This window comes from Mastomys coucha, unplaced genomic scaffold (assembly GCF_008632895.1).
Source record: "Mastomys coucha isolate ucsf_1 unplaced genomic scaffold, UCSF_Mcou_1 pScaffold4, whole genome shotgun sequence".
NCBI classification, from domain to species: Eukaryota; Metazoa; Chordata; class Mammalia; order Rodentia; family Muridae; genus Mastomys; species Mastomys coucha.
This window is the reverse complement of record NW_022196910.1, coordinates 35986422-36010026: the sequence shown is the minus strand read 5'-3', so window position 1 is coordinate 36010026 and position 23605 is coordinate 35986422. Positions and strand designations below refer to the sequence as shown.

Here is a 23605-nt window from a genome sequence, read left to right as displayed (position 1 = left end):
TGTAGGAAAGCAAATGAGTTCTCAGAGTTGTAGTCAGTTATGAGAACAGTTAAATGTAGAATGTTTCATAAAGTTCTCTGTGGAAGGCATCATGCCCATTTTGACAAATGATGGATGTGTTCTACAGGATACTTATATTCAACTTAAGATCTTCAGATTATTGATATTCAAACAGACAGAAGCCACTACAAAAGCTATGTTTTCTTTGCTAGATCAAAGTTTTGCAAGGGTGATCTAGGAACCTCTGAGGGCCTAAGAACCTTTTTGATGCCTATGAGATAAAAGTCTGTGGGTGTTTTGCTTTGGGGTGTGTGTGTGTGTGTGTGTGTGTGTGTGTGTGTGTGTGTGTGTGTGTGTATGTGTGTGTGTTTTAGAGGGAGTTGTTCATTTGCTGGTTTTTCTTATTTGTTTTATGGTATCAAACCCAGGGCTTTGCAAAGGCTTTATCAATGAGTGGCATCCCCAGAAGGAAATAATAACCATGTTTATATTTTCAAATGTCATTTGGAACCATGGTGCAGTAGTTTGTCAGAGGTTATATTAACATGCTGACTGAAGAGCCTGAGCCCCATTGAGCTTTCCATGATTTCAGACATTTCAAGGTTTGAAATATCTAAAGCACCATCACTCTTCACATTATTTTTACTGGAAAATAATTACTTTTGTCATAACAAGTATGTTAAGGTAGGATGGGCTTCTTATTAAGTAAAATTCTCAGACTGATAAGCTTGAAGAAGAAAAGCACTGTCCTACACTTCCTGCTTTTAAGTTTTACTCAGATATGAATCTCCAGGTATAGCTCACATGGCCTAAAGCTTTGAGGGAGTCTTAAGATTTTAGAATAAAAGTGTTCCTGTTCAAAGGAAAGACAGAGACAAATAAAATGGAACAGATATTAAAGAAAAGGCCATCTAGAGACCGTCCCACCTACGGATACCCATCCTATCTGCAGACACCAAACCCCAACACTATTGCTGATACCAAGAAGCACCTGCTGATAGGAACCTCTCTAACCCTAACCCTAACCCTAACCCTAACCCTAACCCTAACCCTAACCCTAACCCTAACCCTAACCCTAACCCTAGCCCTAGCCCTAGCCCTAACCCATAGGAGCCTGCTATGGCTGTTCCCTGAGAGGTTCTACCAGCACCTGACCAGTACAGGTGCAGATACTCACAGCCAACCATCCGAATGAACCCAGGGCTCCAATGGAAGAGCTAGGGGCAGGACTGAAGGAACTGAAGGGGATTCCAACCCCATAGGAAGAACAGTATCAACTAGCCAGATCACCCAGAGCTCCCAGAGACTAAACCACCAACCAAAGAGTACACATGGAGGGAGTCATGGCTCCAGATACATATTTAGCAGAGGATGGCCTAATCTGAGGTCAGTGGGAAGGGAGGCTGGTGGTCCTATGGAGGCTTAATGCCCCAGTATAAGGAGATGCTAGAGCTGTGAGGCAGGAGTGGGTGAGTGGGTAGAGGAGGATGGAGAGATGGGATGGAGGGTTTGTGGTGGGGTAATTAAGAAAGGGGATATCATTTGAAATTTAAATGAATTAAATGATTACTAAAAATGGAAAAATAAAAAGTAGGTAAAAGCAAAATCATTCTCTCTCTCTCTCTCTCTCTTTCTCTCTCTTTCTCTCTCTCTCTCTCTTTAATTTTTGAGATTATAATCACAACATTTTGCCCATCCATTTCTTTCCTCCAAGCCTTCCCATATACCCTTCCCCACTCTCCTTCCAATCCATGGGCTCTTGCTGGATTTTGATTGTTTCCTTACCTCATTCTATAATATAATTGGTAATTGTTGCTCTTTTATTAGAGGTCATGACTATGGATTATTGCTGCAATCAGATACTGAAATAAAGCACATTAGACTGAATTTCATTGAAGGCCAAAAAGCCCAAAATGGAAAGGACAGGTGTCAAGACTCTCATATTCAGGAGTAACTAGAACCACCAAAGAGCTCTCAAAGGGAATTTTTTGTCTTGTTAATTTGATTACAACTCTTCTACCTGAATGATGTAATGGGTTGTAAAGCCTAAGAAGCCATCTTAAAAGAAATTGAACAATTTCTTTGAATATGGCTTTAGTGTGCCCCCAGTCTTTATGGAGGAGAGACAAAGACAGACTCCCATTCCCTTGAATACAGATAACCAAGCTTCAGAGAACCCAGCTGCAGATCCTGTGCTGCAGTACACCGAGCTTCTACACCCTGTGGTGATTGATACCTGACTAGGCAGGAGCAATTACTGAGAATGAAGTGCTGGCAGGCTCAGCCCTGATACTACAGAGCATGAACAGGAAACTTCTGTGAGCACCATTTCCTCACTACAACCAAGGATTTCTCTGAGCCAGAGACTGAACCAAGTCTGAACTTCTCTTCAGTAGCTTTCTATTTATTATACTTTTATCCTTGATACTGATACATTTATTATGTGATTATATTTGATGTTTTAAAATGAAGCCACAGGAAACAGAGCCAGCTTTCTTTTCCTGGTATGGTCTGTTGTTGTCTTGAAATCCTGTTTATGGGTTACATATTTTATCATCTTGACAGCTGTAGGATAGCAGGTACTTTATCCTGCATTTACTGTGACTGATAGTTAATTGTACAGCAGTGGTCTCATTTAAAGTATGCTGATGGTGCTGAGGTACTGCTCGGTCGTGTTCAATCTCCTGTATCAATTAATTAATGATATAATTAATTGAAATTCTTAAATATGTTTCTTTAGGTAATTGGTGTACATATATTCAGAAAGTAAAGCTCAGAAGGGGTGTATTCTGAATATGAAGTATGAATGTTGATCTTTTTCCAAAGGTCTACTCATGGTATCACATTGAGTTAACTATGATTTATCTAGAAGTGTTTTGACACAATGCACTTTTTAAACACTTAGACCTGAATTCAGAGCAATGTCCCCTTGAAAGCCATGCTACACAAATGAAAGTTTCACACAGCCAGACACATATGAGCCATCCTCACTTCAGAATGGTGAATGAGTCTCATTAATAATATTCTACTGCCTATTAGTTGATTTCAACAATTCTAGACTAGAACTATTGGCATAATGATATTTGCTTTATAGAATTGTTGGGAATCTGGCAAATGATGTTTCAATTATACCGAGGGTTGATATTATAATGACCTTTCTTCAGATTAAGAGTAACCAATGCTAAGGGCTAGTTTGGGATGTCACTCCAGATTCACATATCTACAGCAAACAATAGCAAGTACATTATGTGTCCAACCAGATTATTAAATATTTTAATATAAATATTATTTTCCTAGAACTACATATACATATATCCTATTTTAAATGCATATATATATATATATATGAATATACTATGTACATAGGTACCTCTAGGTTATGTGTTTTACCATGCAATACATGTATGTTTGCAAATACATATGTTACTACCTAGTGATGATAAGTGATATAGGTTGTTTGATTCTAGAGCTATTTTTTCTAATTCGTACTATAGCAACATAAGTGACATTTTGAGAAGGTTGGCAATAATAACATACACTTATATTACCAAGTAGCTTATTTCCATTTCCCTGAAATTCAGTTGCTTATGTCAATATGAATGTCAACAACGGATTCAGTATGAATCTTTCCCTCTGTTAGATACTATATTGACAATTGCTATTTAAAAAGACCCTTGAAATGCCTTTGGCATAATATTGTATAAAGAATTATTTTCTGTGGCTTAATTTGTTGAATTTATGCATCATTTCTTTGACTTTCTCATCATTTGAAATGAAATATTATTCAAGCATTTATAATCGCTTCCTTTGTAATTTTAAGTTAGCGAACTGACTCTAGAAGTTTATGCTACTGCTTGAACATTTCCAAGAGAGAAGGAAATTATTTACCTACAGATATAGGGAATTAGGGCTGTTCCATAAATATTTTTAAGTACATTTATTAATACTTCCTGCTGAAGTGCTGTACATGTATATTGCATTTGTTCATCACCTAGAGATTAACCAGTTACAGACCAGGATAAACATGATGTTCTCATCAGCCATTGTCTAATGTTAGAGATCACTTACTTTGTCTATAAATATATGTATCTCTTTATACACTCCGGGGTCAGATACATTTAAATGTATCAATTCCTTCATCTGCAGTGTACTGAGGACAGATTACCATATCCATATTTGATCAAAGTACCAGAGAAAATGTGTATTATGTATCCCCAAGTTTATTAAATGGTATTCTTTCTGCTTATTTTTATAGAAATGTTAGTTCAATTTGGATTATTTAAAAGATGTCTCCATAATGAATGCATTCAAAACTTCAGTAAATTTACTTTGTTAAAAATCACTTTATCTTTGGAATTGTGTTTGTGTGTATGTGTGTGGGGGTTATACTAACCTTGTCAGATACTTATTCACTAAAAGTATATTTTTTGTTAATTAACTAATTAATTTATTTATTTGTTCACTTTACATCCTGATTGCAGCCCCCATCCCTCTTTTCCTCCCAGTCCTACCCTCACTCACCCCCTCCTCATACTCTTCCTCCCCTTCTCTAAAGAGATGCATGCCAGCCCACAATGGCACATCATGAGCATCTTCTCCCACTGAGGTTTGACAAGGCAGCCCAGCTAGGGAAAAGGGAACCAGAGGCAAGTTCAGACTCAGAGGCAGCCCCCTTTCCAACTGTTAGGAGACACACATGAAGATCAGGACCCCTACACATATGTAGTAAAAGTATACTTTCAAATATAATTTGGTCCTTCTTGAGAAAAATATAACTATGAATAATGGAACATAATACAAGTTCCTAGTCAACCTACAATACAATACAATACAATAGATGTTCAACCCCTCCCCCAAAACACAGTAATGAGGAAATAGGAAAAGAGCTAGTTTCAATGTTTTTTCCATACTGAAAGGGAAACCACAGATATTCATTTCAGAAAAAATATAATCCATGTTTGCACTATAGGTCTTAGTACCTGGGCAATCACAGCTCTATCTGTTGCATAGTAGAAGCTCACTACATCTTAGAAAGTAAAAGTATTTGTAGGTAAGACAGGCATAATGTTGCATAGCCTTAACCCAAATACTGGAGAGCCTGAGGAGAAAGATTGACAGTTTAAGGCCATCTCAGGCAATAGAAACATTCTCTGGTCTCAAAATAAAATATAAGGTTTTATCAACTCTTTGACTCAAAAGAAAAATTTTTAAATAGTATTAGACATTTTGGTCTAATTGGTAAGTAGTAATATGCCCTTCTAATTGTTCTAAAACATACCTATTTATTAAGTGTAGCATTAGAAAAAAATAAAATTTATTCAGTAAGTAATAAAGTAAAGAAGCATGATTTTTGTAATTTAAAAAAATGTTATTCTTTCTCTTAGTGAAAAATACATTTGTCACTGTTCTTATCTGAAGAGCAACAGTATAGTAGAAATTGGTAGGAGAAATAGAAAATGAATGTAGGAAATGATTCTTCACATTCACAATGAAATAATGCCACTAGATTTTCTGAGGTTGTCATATTAATAATAATATATAATACTATTGTACATTATATAATAAAAAAATACTAGATTTCCTCAGAACATCATATTAAAAGAGTTCTTCCTATGAATAGTACATGAACATGATGCCCTTGTGCAGGAAGCATTGCAAGATGTGTGAGACTTCTGAAGTCCTCCATTGTTGTAGCCTTCATTCTTATTCTTGGGTAATTTCTACCCATGCAGATTTCAATGATGCTTTCGACCTTCTCAGTGTCTCACCATGGTGCATTATGAGTAGTGGAGATTGCTTCTGCCTTATAGCCTGTTTAAATGCATTTGCAGATCGCACTGAAAGAGTCTGAGAAAATGACTCCATACATCAGCATTGGCAATGCAAATTGTTTTCTTTCCTTTGCTCTTTTAATCTCAACACGGTGCTAGTATGATACATTGCACAAATAAGTTTCTTCTTAATGATTAAATTTGTCTGGAAAGTGATAGGACTGGGGTAGATACATCGTATGATAACTTAGCGTTGAGCTGCAGAAATCATGAAGAAAAGAGAAGAGAAACCCAAACACACACTTAGCCCTCTTCTATCCATACAGATTCAGAAATGTTTGCGTTTGTGACTTGGTGACTAATTTAAACTCACTTGTAAAATTAGAGTAATTAAAATATTTTCCATGCGTGTAATACTATTCTCTAGCTAATGAACCCTGGATGAAGTTTTATTTATATAGATGTGCAATGTATGAACATACAAGTTTACAAGGTAATTAGAAGTTAATTAATTAGTTACAGCTGCAATAAATATTTAAGGATGTCATTTTAAACAGTATTTTGCCCAAAGCATGAAGAAGTTTTATACTAATACTTTTTTGGAAGCAAAGATAATTTTATAACTAACTGTGCTATCAAGATAATGGTTGGGTATTGAGTTAGGGAGAAGTTGTCAGCCAGATGTTGAGTTACTAATTAGTACACAGTATCCATTTTAATACATTTAAGCTCACTGCTTTTTTTTCATGTCAGCCCTGCCTTACTTTCCATATTTTTAGGTATTTACTACATACAGATTATCAGTGCTACATACTTACTAAGTCAATTCTTAAACTATCTTTTGTACTAATTAATTTATTAAACACTGTTAAAGCACAAGGGTTTTTTTGTTTGTTTGTTTGTTTTTGTTGTTTTTTGTTTTGTTTTGGGGAGGTTGTTTTGTTTTTTGTTTTGGGGGTTTTGAGGGTGTTTTGTTTTGTTTTGTTTTGTTTGAGTTTGCAAATCCAAACCTAGAGAAATGAGTGACAGGGTCACCTGGTTAGAAACCAGCCTGGAAAGCACAAGTTTTTTAAAAATGTATTAACTGAAGAATGAAAGGCATTCTACCAGATTGCTTTGCTCTATTAATCTTCTGAGTGTGTTCTCTTAAGAAGTGCATATTGTTCCATGTTGGTTCCTGTGACATCAGTCTAAACCTGCCTATGATATCTACTTTTTCAATTTATTTCTCTGTCCATTTTATTCTCCTGGAACACAAGCAAATTGTTTAGTATCCAAACCTATTCAATTTAGGAAAAATCAGTAAATAGTCTGCTGTTTTGTTTGGGTCTACAGCATACCTGTTTTATTGAGCATAATATTAAAAAGTAATAGGTCTATAATTTCAAAGTGAATGGCACCTCTAAAAGAAACATATGTCTCTTTCAATCTCAAGATGCCATCATCCTTCAGGGACCAGGTGTCTTCATGGCTTGCTTTTCCATAGAGTTTAGTAGGTATATATTGGATATTTACCATAGTTGTCCTGAGCAGAGATAGCAAAGAGTTTCTTTACCTCCTCACTGTGTACTTCATCTTCTCAATCCTTTTTAGAAAATAGACTCCTTGAGGTGCCCCCATTGTTGTCCATTTTGAATAGTGCCTTGCCCAAAGCAGTCTATCAGCAAAGTATTTTGAATGAATACCTACCTATGACGAATTCATTGATCACTTTGAAGAAGCAGGAACTCTATAAAAGAAACATGAATAATTTTCATAGCATTTTTTTAAACTTCACTATAACTGGAGAGTGATAGTTTAATTTTGTCTTAAAAATGTTGTTGTGTTTTCTTTAGTGACTAGATTTAGATAAGACTGGCTGAGTTCCTTATTTATATATTGTGTGACTGGAATTGTAATATGCTTCAATTATTGTCGCTGGAGTATAGTCACTCCAACAACTGCTATCTAAATTTTGGGCCTAGCTCTTATTTATAAATATGCCAAAAGGAACAAATAACCTCTGTATAAGTCAAGAATATACATTCATTGTAGTGGTTTGCATGAAATGTTTCCCATAGTCTTGAGTATTGAATATTTGGTTTTCAGTTGGTTTGGATAAGTTTAAGAGGAGTGAGATGGCTGGAGAAAGTATGTTACTGGAGATGGGTTTTGACATTGCTAAAGCATTATGCCATTCAAAATACTTTCTATGCTTTCTGCTTACAGATCAATATATAAGTTTGTAACTTGTCATTTTAGCCACAGTGCCTGCTATTTAAAGGCTTCATTGCTATGATGATGACAGACTCTTATCCTTCTAGCACCATGAACCCAAATAACCCCTCTTCTAAAGTAAATTGACTTGGCTGTAGTGTTTTATTAATGTAATAGGAAAATATACTCATCTATGGTTGCAGATGTAGCTCAATAGTAGAATGTTTACTTAGCATGTGCAAGATGTTAGGTTCAATCCCCCGCACTGAAAATATAAATATAAGCAAAGATATAATTTCTAAGGATTGATATAGTCTCATAAAATATAGTTTACATAAGCTTTCTTAATAAAAACTAATTTGACTGAAAAAAGTCATCAAGATAGTATTATATCAACTTAATGACACAATTATTGATTCCTCTTATATTAAAACTGTTTTTAAAGCCAGTGATCAAGGACTTTGCTATGAGATGTGCCTTCTGAGAATATTGGAAGCTATACCCATAAAGTTTCACCAACATGACTGTTGAATAAGAACAACACCAGTGGTCATGTAAATTTGGACAATGAAAAGCCCATTGATGTCAATCCTGCACAAAGAGAAACTGGGAACAGGAGAGATGCTCCTTCCCATGGGAGAGCACATCAACTGGGTGTCCAGTGGAAACAGTCCTGAAAACCGACATACAAGTAACATTATACGAACTAAACAGATCATATAGAGAAATACATACACAATAATAATTAGTGCAAATTGAAGCCATGAGTTTGAAGGAGAACAGGAAAGGGTACATAGGAGGGTTTGGATAGAGGAAAGGGAAGGGAGAAATCCTATAATTATAATTTCAAAAATGTTTTTCAAAAACCATAAAGAATCCAATGAGAACAAATTGCTAAATGAATAAAAACAACATATATTGATTTCTCCTGAATTTGCCTCCATCTTTCAGTTTTAAAAAGAGGCATAATCTTAGTCAGCTTTCTATTGCTGTAAGGAAATACCATGACCAAATTAACTCTTATGAAAGAAAGCATTTCTTTGGGGCTTTCTTACAGTTTCAGAGGGTTAATTCATGATCACCATGGCAGAAGGAATGGGGGAAGCATGAGGGCTCATAAAGAGCTAGAGCAGCTATTGAGAGATACACTTCTGATTCATAGACAGCAGAGATGGAGAGAGACACTGGGCCTGCTGTGAGCTTTTTCAAATCGCCGAACCCACCTTCAGTCACAGACTTCCTCCAACAAGGCCATACTTACTCTAAAGAAACCAAATCTAATCCTTCTAATCATTTTGTAGTGGTTTGAATACGAATGCCCCCATAGACTCATGAGTTTGAATGCTTGAAAATGGCACTAATAGGAGGTGTGGCCTTGTTAGAAGTATGTCACTGTGGGGGTAGGCTTTGAGGTCTCCTATGTTCAAGCTCTACCCAGGGTGAAATGCAATCTCCTCCTGGCTGCCTTTGGACCAAGATGTAGAACTCTCAGCTCCTCCTCCAGCACCAAGTTCACCTCTGCCTGCACCATGCCATGCTTCCTACCATGATGATAATGGACAGAACCTCTAAAATTGTAAGCCAGCCCCCAATTTTTGCTTTTATAAGAGTCACCTTAGTCATGTTGTCTCTTCTCAGTAATAAAACCCTCAGACACCATTCAAATAGTGCTACTCCCTGATGATTAAGCGTATGAGTCTCTGGAGACCATCCTTATTCAAACCACCAAAAATATTCATTTCTGAGTTGTAATACATTGTGCCTAATGTGTTAGTCAGATTTCCCATGCTAATGTACTCTATTAGTTCTTGTTTCTTTTTTTTAAAAAAATTAACATGAACATTATGCAACACAGTAATAATCACTTAGGATTATAAGTAAACTACTATATAAAGTGCAAGAGAATCATATATTTATAGCGTGACTCTCTACTTCACCTGTCTGTTGATTCCAACTCCCCATTCAAATGACTTTCCTTGTTAGTTCTACTATATGATTCTCATAATAAACACATTTCAAACTTAATTCTGGTTCTTTATCTTATTTAATTTTATTAATATAAAAGCAGATGAGTTCGGGAAAATATCATCCACAACACTTTTATCATAAGTGATCACAAAGAATATTGAATTGAATTTATACATCCATATGTAAGATTATATATATTATAAACTTAAATAATGTCATAAAATATATTTTAAAATTACCTCCATATCCATACAGTGACAGTTTAACTAAGAAAAAAAACATCCAGTGAAGTTGATTTTGAAGCTAGGCATGTGAAATACAGTAATTCCCAAATGAAACTCCTGACTCAAGACTGTAAAGATGGTAATAGTTCTAAAATCCTAGTGAATAGAAGTGTTCAATTGCTAATTTTTATTAAACATTTCCATACCATGAAAAACTTATCTCCATATCCTAAATAGCTGAACTATAAGAGAAACGCCATGGGCCTATGTATACAGAAATAATCTGGATCATTAAAGTTAGGTCTAGTGCAATTGTAGATGTGAGTCAGCTGTGCCACCAAAGGAGTGAAGAAACCTGTTAATATGTAGAGAAAGGAGACTGATGGGGAGCTTCAAGAATTTTTTCTGTTCAACAGGCAGTAATTTAGAACTTTAAACATGCCAGACAATGTGCTGTGAAGTGTGACTTGAATGTAGTTAACTATGTTCTCTTTCACCTGAGGATCCATCCCATATTCATTAACCAAACCCAGATACTGTTGTGGATGCCAAGAAGTGCATGCTGATAGGAGCCTGATATAGTTGTCTCCTGAGAGGCTTTGCCAAAGCCTGACATATACAGAGGCAGAGGCTCGCAACCAACCATTGGACAGAGCATAGGGTTCCCAATGGAGAAGTTAGAGAAAGTACTGAAGGAGCTGAAGGGGTTTGTAACCCCATAGGAAGAACAACAATATCAACCAACCAGGCACCCCAGAGCTCCCAGGGACTGAACCATCAACCAAGGAATACACATGGAGGGACCCATGGCTCCAGCCACATATGTAGCAGAGGATGGCCTTGTTGGACATCAATGGGAGGAGTGGGCCTTGGTCCTGTGAAGGCTCAATGCTCCAGTGTAGGATAATTCGAGGGTGGTGAGGACAGAGTGGGTGGGAGGGTGGAGGAACACCCTCATAGAAACAGGGGGAGGGGTATGAAATAAAGGTTGGGGGTGGGGGCTACCAGGAAAGGAGATAACATTTGAAATGTAAATAAAGAAAATATCCATTTTTTTTTGTTTTGTTTTGTTTTTGGATATTCGAAACAGGGTTTCTCTGTGTATCCCTAGCTGTCCTGGAACTCACTCTGTAGACCAGGCTGGCCTTGAACTCAGAAATCCACCAGTCTCTGCCTCCCAAGTGCTGGGATTAAAGGCATGCACCCCTACCGCCCGGCAAATATCCAATTTTTTAAAAAAGAAAAAAAATATTCTCTTGAGAAGCTTCCATTTCTACAGTATCAAACAATACCTACAATAGCAATGAATATCAATGTTAATGTATATGGTTGAGATTTTAATTGTATCAATCTGAGCAATGACTTGTGCTCTTTTGTATACCAAAGAGCTCCTAGAATAGTACCCTAGAAAAGTTGTTAAATTTGACTGTGAAAGAAATGGATTCTTGGCTTCACTGGAGCCACCTCCAGTTTTAAGAAGATTGTGATTTGTATTCATCTCAAATTCTGAATTTTCTGATCAACCTCAGCCAACCAAGATTGCAATTCTTAATGTAGATAGCATTTATAATTATTTAATTATTTTGGTGTTTTAGTTTGGATTACTATTACTTGTGATGTTAAAAATTCACATGTGGTAGACTTCATTAAAGTTGTTAAAGTGAATTATTATATGGCAGGGGTTTTGTTGTTGATGATGATGTTATCCTTGGTTTCAAAAGTAGATAAACAATTATGCTCAAAATAATTTATTTTTAAAAATTAAAGATAAAATGACAATGAGATCATGCAGCTGAATACTACAAAACCAAGCAAATTCTCTTGATATAAAGTATATAATCCCAAAGTAATTGTAACTCCAAATTGAAAGTTGGTTTCTCATTGAGTTTTATATCAGAAAGCCAAAACAGAGACCATTATACTCCCTGCATAGAGTCCTATCTCCCAGAAAATCTGTGTGTTTTGTAGGAATTACTCTGATACTCTTGAACATATTCTTTTGTCAGTGAAAACGAGTTGCCATTCACATTAGACATCTGAAAGAACAGACAGTGGAGGCTTTGAAAGCAGCTCACCCACGTTATTGCCACACTTGATCTGTTGTTATTCTCACCATTATTTCATTTCATGGGTGAAAGGAGCCTGAACCTCTCCTTTATACTAGGCAAAATACTGTCAGCATTTAATGTGAAATTCTATTGAACTCTGCCACAATTCTCAGATGATCATGCAACTATCTACTAATTCTATAGAAACATTTAGTGTGACCAAACTGTATTCCCCTTCCTAATTTGATAGTCTCCATTTTTTTCCCAAGCTATAGGAATTTCCCAAAATTCCTGTCTGAATTCTATAGATACAGAGTTTTCAGAGGCCTGCATTTATGTGTCTACTTCAAACAATTCATATTGGGTCTTAGATGTGGCAAGCAGCTTAATGAATGTGTCCTCCTACTTTTTTATTATCATGCATCATGCGTTCTCTTTTTGAAGGATAATCCTAAATCCATCTTGCTCAATGACTTGAAACACATCTAGGTTCAGAATGTAATTCCATCACATTCTTTGACAGTCTTCCTTTCTAAATATGAGATAGAACATTTTTTCCCATCTTGGAGGTGGGCACATTGTTTTGGTTTTGAGAGGTTGTTTGAGATAGGATATCGCTATATATGCTTGGCCTTCTAGGACTCACTATGTAAACCAGGCTGTCCTTGAACTCATAGAAATCAGTCTACTCTGCTTCCCAAGAGCTGAGATGAAAGATGTACACCACCATGCCAAACATGATTGAACTAAAGCACATTTAAATTGTTTTCCTTCTAGAGATCTTAGAATTGAACTATTATCCATTTGTTGGGAAGTCCAAACATTCCTCTACACATTTAATTATTTGAATCTGTTGAATAAACTGGCAATAGAAAGATTAACAGGGCAAAGACCATACAAATTTAATTTATCATTGTTTTACAACTTTACAGTAGAGTTCTTGGAAGACCCAAGGACACTGAATGAAAGATTTGCTTTTATACTTAGGATTGGTAAAGCATGGGTAGCTATTTTAAATATGGTTAGAAGAAGAGAGGATGGTCCAATAGTGATCGACTCAGGGGCAATGGTACTAGACAAGCAAGACCTCCCTATAGTTCTCATCCACCCACACAGCTGGGCCCTTTAGGATGTAAGTTTTATGACCTAAAATGTAACAAAGCACCTCAGAGTATTATTTTGTGGCTGGCATAAAACCGTGAGGGCAGTTTTATACCTATGCTTTAAAGTATTCTGGCTTTAGGAAAGGGGTGATCTGCTTCTGTGACCTGCATTGGAGAAGAGAAATTGGAATTTCTCTAGCTTGCCATTGGGGAGAATAAGGGATGACAAGATCAATGGACAACTTAGGTTCTTGTCCTTAACCAGGGTATCCTTTCCTAGCATCCAACAGCCTAAGACTGTCCAGTGTAGCTGTTGCTGAGTATGGACTTTAATTTGCCCAGTCATCCTACAAAGCTTTAACCTACTGATACCTAGAATGATTATTTTAACTTTTTTTTCCATGACCTGTTGACTCTTAATTTTGAGAAAATGTGGGCCTAGTGACCATGTGGTTTTGTTTATAACCTATTATGATTCTTTAGGAACTACATGGAAATAGATACCCTGTTGTTAAACTATAACATGAAAAAATGTCTTCTAAGTCTAAGTAAATACATCCTGGGGGTGGGGGAGGCTGTCTGTCTATATGGAATCATCCTGTGGAGAATAATATGCTTTGTAAATTTGAGCACTGTTTAATTTAGAAATTGTGATATTCATATGTAAATCAAAAGCTAGTCACTTTAAGTAACTTTCCATGATAAGGGTGAAGACTGCATTTGTATGTAGGTGTCAGTACAGCTATTTAGACTGTAGTTAGGGTTTATACTAGTTTACTAAAGTAACACTATATAACAATAATTTTAAAAGGGGCCATGAAATTGAGATAGTATAATATAGGAGGGCTTGAAGGGAAGAAAGGGAAGAAGGAAGTGATATAATTTCAAAAAATAAATTAAGAGTATCTATATTACACATTGCTTGGAAAGCTTTAATTTTTTTTAAGCTCTAACTGTTTAAATGTTAAACATATTCAACTACTTTTATAAAGAATATCTCAATAAATCCATAGATATAGTTTGACTACATTTCCTACATGAAGCACTGATGATTACAACTGAGTCCATATATGTCAAGATGGTGTACCTGATTCATGATATACAAAGACCTAGGAAATGGGTTTTCTACCTCCTCAAAGTCCATCAACAGAAGCACAGTGACTGTGCTGCTATTTAACAACTAGATTTAGATGCTGACAGAACTGAATTTATATCCTGGCTCCATCACTTTCTATAAGGAAGTTGTGAATTTCACTTGCTCATATGTAAATCAAGATATTTAACACTAACATCACCTCATCCCTGTGATGCTGGGTATTATAAACAGATGCAGCCTACTGCGTGTGCTCTCTTAAGTAGCAGTTATAATTTTCCAACTCTTGCTTTTTTCCAAACTAAGCGTGCCATCTCTTACAATGAATCCCAGAGAGGATAGTTTCTATCATATAGTTCCTGTGATGTACAGCAGAGGAAAACTCTTCCTCTATGGCTATGGGATTGTCCTGGGGGACCTAGAACCTTGCTACCTTGGCCACCACGGGGGATGGTGCTGAATTGTACTCACAGCACAAATGATGAAGCATAGAACTTAAGTAACCTGATACAGTGTGGTAATACCTCATTTATTTATGTTCCCCAACACTGTGGGTTTGAACTTGTAGCAAACCAAGGTCTACATGAATCATTTTCCTCTCTGTCAGCCTATATTTTTCTAAATAATTGCTACACTACGCTTTCTACTCATACATCCAGAAACTCAAGAAAGCAGAATACATATACTGGTTTCTCCATTGTCTGTCTCGTGTGTGTGTGTGTGTGTGTGTGTGTGTGTGTATAACTTGAAACTGTATGGAAAAATATGTGGGGACTTTTATCCTTTATAAAACTATTCATAAGAGTATAGCTTGCATTTTGTGGCAAAATGTTTGTCTGATTTACAGGAGGCTCTCAGGTTTTATCTCCAACCACAAAAAAACTACTAAGCCAAAGACAAATCACTGGGCTTCGACCGGTTCTTTCCAGTCCTTCCCTGTATCTTCCTTTTCTTTTGTATCCCATCTATTATCCCAACACTCCCTTAACCCAGAGATACAAATGCCAAGTCCATATATATGTTTGCTGAAGTGATTTTTGTTTGAACATAACTCATAAGATATACTCAGTTCTAGTAAAGTTAGGGAAACTGCTTCTCCTACTTTCAGTCATAGATCAAACCCCAGTGTCCAAATATCCTGCTGTATCTTCATGTGCTTTTATAAATGAGTTTGACTTTACTCATTAAATATCTGAGTACCTTTTACCCTCAAGTCATAAGTACCATGAACTCACCTTTACTAAAATGTGTGTGAGAATTGAAGAGTGGTTAGCAAGGCAAAATAGAGACTCTTAAAATCACCAATTAGGTTTGATGATGGAAAGACATTTTTGTTTGAAGCCAGGCACCATTCCTGATCATGTTGGAGCTCAGAGTCCATTCTTTTTTATTTCTCCATCCATATGGAATATTGACTGGACATCAACTCATTTTAACTACCTCATTTAAAAGAACCAACTCTAGTTGGAAAGATTAAAAACATCACAACTAAAATAGGGACATAGAGCGATTACTTGTGAGCATTGTTGAATGGTTCTACAGAATGGAGGGCCAGATGAATTATAAGAACAAGGAAATACAGGAAGCCTCTGTCAGGAAGAAAGACTTCATGGGTATGTTGGAAGTTCTGTCAGATAAGACCTGAGCCTGAGTTCTTTCCATGGAATTTTTATAAACCCTGAGTTTCTCCAACTCTCTCTTTTCCAAATAGGCATTCCAAGTTCTATGGAGTATAAAACATTTGTCTAGGCTCCAGAAGCTTGATGCCTTACTTTAAACACTATTTCTATTCTTCGAGACTCTAGATGAGGATGCAAGCAAGGTATGATGTCATTCTAGTTCTAATAATAATAATAAAAAAAACCCAGCAGATGAAGAGTTCCTCATCTGCATATTTTTATCAGTTATCCATGTAAATGTCACTTCTTGCATACAAAAACCATAAGCCTCCCCTACATAAAAGCCTCTCATTCAGTAGGATTTATTTTTCATTACTTAACTGAATAGATTACTCCATTATTCATCTTTTCTGTTTTCTCCATTTTGCCTCATATAGACCTCACCTCAGAATATTATCTCCTACAGAAATGTTCCCAGTTGACTGTTTTAATAAACAGAACCATATACAGAAGTGTTTCAAGCTGGAAGGCACCTTGGAGAATGACCTTTTTCCACTTTCATTTCACAGATGATGAGATTGGGGTCAGGTTAGATGAAGTGATTTGCTTGCCTAGGGTCAAACACTGGATAGAGAAAGAATCAAAAATACAAAAGATGAAACAGAATTTTCCTTTTGTCCATATACAATATTGTTCATTCAACAAACACTTATTTATGTGACAGGAACTGTTTGAGGAGTTGTGAAGCCAAGCGAGGCAGCCCGGGGCACTCTACTGCTCCCGCTGCTTATGATTCTGCAAAGATTTCTCTCCTAGGTGTATGCAGTGGGATGTCCTGCTATATCTTTTGTAAAAGTTTCATTTCTTTGTGCTTTAATGTTGCCCTTATCTTTACTCAGCCCCAATTAACTTCTCCCATGTTTCCCATTTAATTAAATCCTATTCTCCTTCCCAAGGTACACAGTGGCTCTTCCATTCTTCCTCATTATCATCCCCCATTTGAAAAAAAATTATTTTGAGTATAATGAAAATGTTAAACATGGTTGAACCCAGAGTGTGATTATTGTAACACCAACAGCCAACAAATGCTTTAGTATTTATTGACTTGTAAAATAAAGTGTCATAGCAACAAAACAAGTAGCTCCTTCATTAGTACTCCCTCCTTTTTCCCTCTTGTTACAAATAAAAAACAGTTTATATCATAACTAGGAGAGGTTGATAGGCATAAGCATCATAAACGGCTACAAAAATGGTCAAACAAAGAAGAGGAAGAGTAAAATAGGAAAGTTTTCTTATTCTGGAAAATCTTTTTCAAACGAAATCCATATTAGAGCATTTGTGCCTTTTATATGGTCCTACGAGAAGCACCATAGGTACCCACCATGATAGCAGTTATTTAGAAAGCATTTCTTATTTTGATTTGCTTTGTTTTGCTTTGCTTTTCATAACAGGGTTTCTCTGTGTATCCCTGGCTGTCCTGGAACTCTCTCTGTAGACAAAGGCGATATCAAACTTAGAGATTTTTCTGCCTCTGCCTCTGGAGTGCTGGGATCAAAGGTGTGCACCAGCACTGATCAACTTAGAAAGCATTTCTTAGTCTACTCCTTCAATTGATATGTTATTTAATTTGCATTCTCTTGTACTTTCTATTACGGTATAAAAACATGTTTACCTTCTATAATTATATATAAAACAAAAATCATACTTAATGAACAAACTAAAAATAGCCACAGTTCATTTTAATAACATAAAAGTAGTGAAAATGGCATTCTATTTTAGACAATATATTTTGTGGTGGTGGCACGTGCCTTTAATCCCAGCACTTGGGAGGCAGAGGCAGCCAGATTTCTGAGTTCGAGGCCAGCCTGGTCTACAGAGTTCCAGGACAACCAGGGCTACACAGAGAAACCCTGTCTCGAAAAACCAAAAACCAAACAAACAAACAAACAAAGATATATATATATACATATATATATGGTAGTTTTATATTCTATTATTGATCATGTTTGGTTCTGTATTATTCTACACTCAACAAAAAATAAGAACAATTCAAGTCTGCATGTGCCCTTGTGTGGACCCACCAAATGTTTGCACTACTGTCTTACATTATCGTTTTCTTGCTCACTTTCTCTGTACATGTGTGTATGTATGTATGTGTGCTCCTGTAAGTAAATATGCATAGACACAGTCTATTTTTATAGTATTTTATAGTATAGTATAGTATGATCTTGGACCTAATCTGGTCATGCATATGCTCCATTTGTTTGTTTATTTGTTTGTTTGTTTCTGTATCTAAAAGCTTCCATACACTCAGTCACTAATGACCTGGAGAATGTCCTGTTTTCTAACAATATCTGCTTGCTGCTGCTTGTTCCAAGAATACAAACATGAGCCAAAAGATTTCTAAGCAAATCCCTTAGGAGTAGAAAAATCTGTGCTAAGAGCATTACTACTCAGCCTTACAGCTATGTCCTAGCCATGAGTATTAGCATTTCTGTCAGATATGGTCCAAAAGAGAAGGCTGGGAATGTATCAAGATTTTACAGTTTTGACATGTAAAGCATTGGGATGGGCTTCTGTTGTAAATTGCTTGACGTAAATCTAAAGAGATGGCATTTGTATGGCACAATCCTTGCAAGATTGTATATTGTGTTCTAACTCTGTCTCTATGTGACTGTCTAACTGGGTCCCATGTTACTGAATGCTTAATTAAATATCTACATAAAAACAAAGACTTGAGATACCTAAAAAATAATGTTTGTACTTAAATGTTAATTATTGAAAGCAAGCATATTTTAAAAAGCTTTAGAGCTTCTGTTTTTAAATCTCCAACATAACAAGAACGGTTCTCTGCCTGCTTAAATAAAAGGGAGGGAAGCAAGTAAAGTATTTACCGTGTTCCTGGTGTCTAAAGCATTTATGGTTTGTCTTATTTTGTACATCATCATAAGATCTATATGTTATGGATAGCTTGCTATCTGTCTACATGTACCAATAGCATTCAGGGAGTATCCTTTCTTCTTTGTCAAGCCTACATAGATGAAAATAGCAAAAAAAAAAAAGGCCTCTTTTATGTGAGTGTATATAACATTTTATAAAAAATATATCAACATAGCAAAACAGGCATTATTTTTTTAAGTTCCAAGCCATGTCTCAACACAAGAAATTATCTTAGTGGACCTAGTTGTTTGCTCTGCCTTACTTCCACCAACATGCAGATAAATGATGATCAGTCCACAGCAATGATGCAGCCTGTTTTTGTTTTATTTTCCCTGTGGATTAAAGAGAAGGCATTTAAACATGAAAGAGACTGTAATTGCCCACCATAAAAATACTGTCTACACCCACATTCAGAGCATGGGTTAAGTGTAAAACAGTCTTTTGTTCCCTACAGTGGAGCAAGCTTGCCCATTTATCCTTGTGACAGATATGCATATAAAACCAAAATGAAACCAAAGCCCTGTTGAGAGCATAAGTCACCAAAGCTGTTTAATCCTTTTACACTATCCCCTAGAGAAGCCTGACCCTCTGTGAGTAATAATGTTAAGTATGTATAACATGAAATCGTCTCTTGTATTTTGTATTTTGACAGAGTGCATTTTTTTCCTATCACACTTTCCAGTTTCTTATGAAGTACTGCTTGTCACTGCAATTTTAACATGCATACACATAGAATCTTGTTTTAGGTTTCACATCAATAAAATATTGCAGGGTATTAGGACAATCTACTGAGATTTTACATAAAATGGACTGTGGCCTGAAATCATATGTTAAGAGGTGACCAGGTAAATCTAAGTGATTTTTAACATCAATGTAGCTCATGAATTTTACTAGAAAACAGTTGTGTTTCAAGCAGAGATGAAATGAAAGCAGCCCTCGGAGACTAAACAGATGCAGGGAGTGTGGCTTGGAAGGTACAGCTGTCACTTCAGATCTGTTCCACTCATCACCTCCATGAGCCAGGAGCGGGAGAGGCTGTCACCATGATGTTCGCATCGTCCCGTTGAACAGACCAGGATGCTTATAGGGAACCTATTTATAAATGTTTTGTTGTTTCTTGGTTTTGAACATCCACATTCTGAGAACTAAAAATGACAAGAACTTAAAGTGGCAGGCATTTATCCCAAGTGCCATTAAAGTTTCATTTATGAGTTCCTAGCTTGTCAAACCAAGTCAGAAATTCTTGATTACATTATATTATTTACTGCATTAAGGCAGTCCTGATATTGACTTTTAGAAAGGACTTTAAATTCTTATTCTGAGATGAACTTGAGTACAGTATATTTACTTATTAATGGGTACTTAACTTTTACCCTAATATTTGATGAGTTTATATATCTGTATACATGTGTGTTTCTAGATATATCCAACGTGTTATAATAGGATTAGGTGATATCTAAACCATTATTAAGGTCTGAAAATAGAAAAATAGTCATGATATATTGTAGGTTTTCTAACTCGAGGAAAATAAGTAAGATTTGTGGTCAAACTTTCTTACTTTCATTTTTTTATTAGATGTTTTCTTTATTTATAATATCTCCTTTACCAGGTTCCCCTCCCCCCCCCAAAAAAAGAAAGAAAAATAAAATAAAATAAAATAAAATAAAAACTAAAACAAACCCCTGTTCCCTCCCCACTCACCCTGTTTACCACTCCATCTTCTTACTTTCATTTTTAAAACACTCTATCAGGAGCATAATATTCTAACTTACATTTTACAGAATGACTATGTAAATTATCAACATAATCCTGATCAAATTCTCAAATCGTTTGTTTTATTTTCTCCTGCACTACATTGTGCATATGAAATATTCATGATGAAGTTATGTTTTGTACTTAGATAGACATAGTACAGGAATCTAAATTAGAAATATTAATAAAGTTAATGTTCTATTTAAGACAATCTCAAGTAATTATATGTATCCTTTTTCTTTTAGATTGAAGAAAGGAGATTCCAAACGGAACAAAAACCCCCAAATACTCCAGAATACCCCAGCAGAACAGTAAGTACTTTAATGTGAAAATAATTACAGCAGACCTTCTGCAGAATTAGATCATCTTTTGCACAAATATTTACCTTCCTAATTTTTAAGATTAGAAAACACAGTAGCAAGGAAACGGTGCCTTCTGAAACTCAATTTCGATTCACTGGAGTCCACTGGAACGGTTTATCCTATAATCCTCTTAGATAAATGGGCAGGTAATCTGTGTGATACATCTCTGGTGCTGAAATATTTAGGTTGACTCCATATAGTTTGAGTAACATTGAATCATTCCAAAGGGGAAGAACTGGGAAAATGAAATAAGCACAAGTGATTAGTTTACTTTTATGTGATACAAATTGTATTCGTTTTAGAAAATTTTAAAAGGTTAATACGGTTGGCTTATTTACTATCATTAAACAGAATTATATAAAATAATAATCTAAGAAGCTTTAAATATTTTTAGTTTATTCTCATTATATTTCTTTCCAGTTTTCTCAAGACTTAACTGTGAAGTATATTTTCTTCTTTATCTATGACTTTCTACCACTAACATTTTCTTTTTTTATTAGATATTTTCTTTATTTACATGTAAATTTCTCCCTTCCCAGTTTCCCCTCTAAAAAACAAAGAAACAAACAAAAACAACAAAAACAAACCCCTGTTGCCTCCCCACTCCCCATGCCTGCCACCCCACCCTTTCCTGCTTATAGGCCCTGGCATTCCCCCACACTGGGGCACATTTTCTAAATATATTTTTATTAGCCAGAATTATCTCTATCTTGATATCATCATTTTGTGATAGATTGGCGACATCATAAAACATACTTAGATTCAAACAACTATAAAGTTTGAATATGTGGATATATCAAAATCAGTAGATAGAGATATAATGTTAAAACCCACACTAATGATCTATATCATATGACTTTAATAGTATGGCTGATTTGAAAAGAGCTAGAAATTGTGGTTCTCCAAAGATCCCAACAGGAATGCCTTCATTTTCCAGATCCTTAGCTGTAACTCACTGTGAACTTTATCAATGACTGCTTTTACTTACCCTACTTATGCACCATTATTTAATCTACAGCTTGAGTTCATTGATAATCTTCTCTGTGTTTTCACTTGTGATTTGCAGTAAGGTTTAGTTAGGGACAATTTGGAAGGTTCACATTCTTATGAGGAGACCTACTTCTTTATTTTGAATAATCCTAAAGAAAATAGTTTGTTTTCAAGAAATAGCTTGTGCCTCTTCTTTGCGCATTACTTGTGTCTTAGAGCAGCTAGTCATCTCAGCTTTTGAGTGTCTTCTACTTAGCAAGTGTTCATTAAGTTACTCAGAGATAACCACTAAACAATAAAAATAAACATGAATCTCATATAAACTTGTGTTTTCATACTTGTAATTTATTCCATTAATGTATATTAATATATTTATGGACAAAAATACTCTGATTTAAAACATTAGAAGATAGGTGTCTTTCATGTATAATCTAGTTCTCTAACAGGTTTGATATGTCAGAGTCATCAGTGTACACACTAAAGTAAGAACAGCAAACAAAGGCACTGGCTGGTTCCTGATACATACGAAAATAATCCTATCAGAAAGAAGAAAGTTCTTATTAGTTACATTAAATTTAAAAGACAAATGTAAAAATTTTAGCATAGGAGAGTCATATAAACCCCTTTAATACTGTCTTAGAGTTCATAGCTTAAGGGGAAGAAAAAATCTGATAATTAAAATATTACTAGAAAAAAGTTTGAAGTACATGGCATATATATTCCACAAAAGCTTTGTGATTAAAAGAGGATTCAGAGATAAAGGGCTGTTGAAATAGTTTTTAAATAATAATTTCCCTCTCTTATCTCTGAGTGCTCAGTAACAATCTGAAGAATATTATAGTCCACACTCGTTGATTACACTAGATAATGATAATAACAGAGAAGAAACATCAAAAAATCATTCAGACACTCAGGCATACTCCTTGGGAACTATTCATATCATTTTAGATTTGCTAAATCTCACTAAATACTTGTGGGAGTTGATGTTCTCTCTCAAAGTACAACTCTTATTAATGGCTTCACTTTCCTGGGATGGTAAATGCAGTGTGAAGCTTCCATTTTATTAAGAAAGACTCTCCTAGAAAGAAGTTGTTAACCAAAATGTTTTTCTGTGAATTGCTCTGCAAATAAATACTATTTGAAAATTATTCTCATAAGTTTCATTGAGTCCAATATCTCAATATTAGAAGTATTAAGTCACTGTTACCAAAGCTCTAGGCCTTGGTGGGGTTTGAGGTTCATAATGTGTCAGCTGGGGTGTGGTGTGATAGTCCCACAGAGCTAGGAGAAATCTACAAGGGCCAGGCCTAATATCCCCATTTTATTGATTGCCTCCTCTAATACATGGAGGGTGAATCAGGCTTTATTTGAGCTCTCATATCTAGCAACAGAACTGAGGATTCTGTTCTAATTAGCCAACATTGTTTTCTATGTGTAATGTTGACTAAAAGTACTTATTTGGAGAGTGATGGTGGATAAATGGATGGATAGATAGATGAAATACAAAGGAAAGAAGAGAGGAGAGGAGAGGGGAGGGGA

General features: G+C 35.6%; 1 protein-coding gene across 1 annotated transcript in view; it reads left to right on the top strand.

Moving 5' to 3' along the window:
- The window catches only part of Syt1 (synaptotagmin 1), a 525848-nt gene that overhangs the window by 163344 nt on the left and 338899 nt on the right, over positions 1-23605 (top strand). Inside the window, exon 3 of the mRNA XM_031349253.1 lies at positions 20960-21025. The gene's annotated coding sequence lies outside the window, so the exon portion shown is untranslated. The remainder of the gene's footprint in view (positions 1-20959; positions 21026-23605) is intronic.